Source organism: Belonocnema kinseyi, chromosome 2 (assembly GCF_010883055.1).
Source record: "Belonocnema kinseyi isolate 2016_QV_RU_SX_M_011 chromosome 2, B_treatae_v1, whole genome shotgun sequence".
Classification (NCBI taxonomy): domain Eukaryota; kingdom Metazoa; phylum Arthropoda; class Insecta; order Hymenoptera; family Cynipidae; genus Belonocnema; species Belonocnema kinseyi.
In genome coordinates, this window is record NC_046658.1 from 182,364,200 (window position 1) to 182,364,862 (window position 663).

A 663-nucleotide genomic window follows, 5' to 3' on the forward strand; every position below is an offset into this window, starting at 1 on the left:
TTCTTGGTGGAGAATTAATATTTTTGTGTGAAAATTTATCTCTCGTTGAAAATTAATTTTTTGTTCGTTAAATATCCCTGATTTTAGATAAAAATTAAACTGCTTGGGTAAAAATTAATCCTTTTTAGTTGAAAATTCAACTACTTGGTTGAGAATTCATTTTTTTGTTGAAAAATAATATTTTTTTTGTTTGTAGAAAATCAATCTTTTTGGTTGAATATTCATGTTTTGGTTAAAAATTCATCTATAGGCTTTAAAATAAAATTTTTAACTTGTTCTTAGTAAAAAATTTAAATGTCTCGTTGAAAAATTATTTATTTTGTTGAAAACTGATTGAACATTAATGTTATTAATTCGAAAATTAATGTATTTTTGTCGAAATTGAATTTTTTTGGTATAAAATTAATCTTCTTGGTGAAAAATTAATATTTTTTCGTGAAAATTTATGTCTTTTTAAAAAATTAACTTTTTTAGTTCAAGATTCATGATTTTAGATAAAAGTTAAACTAAAATTAATCCTTTTTACTTGAAAATTCAACTATTTGGTTGGGAATTCATTCTTTTTTGTCAAAATCTTCTTGTAAAAAATTAATCTTCTTGGTTGAATATTAATCGTTTTGAGTAAAAATTCATCTATTTGCTTTAAAATAAATTTTTCAAATT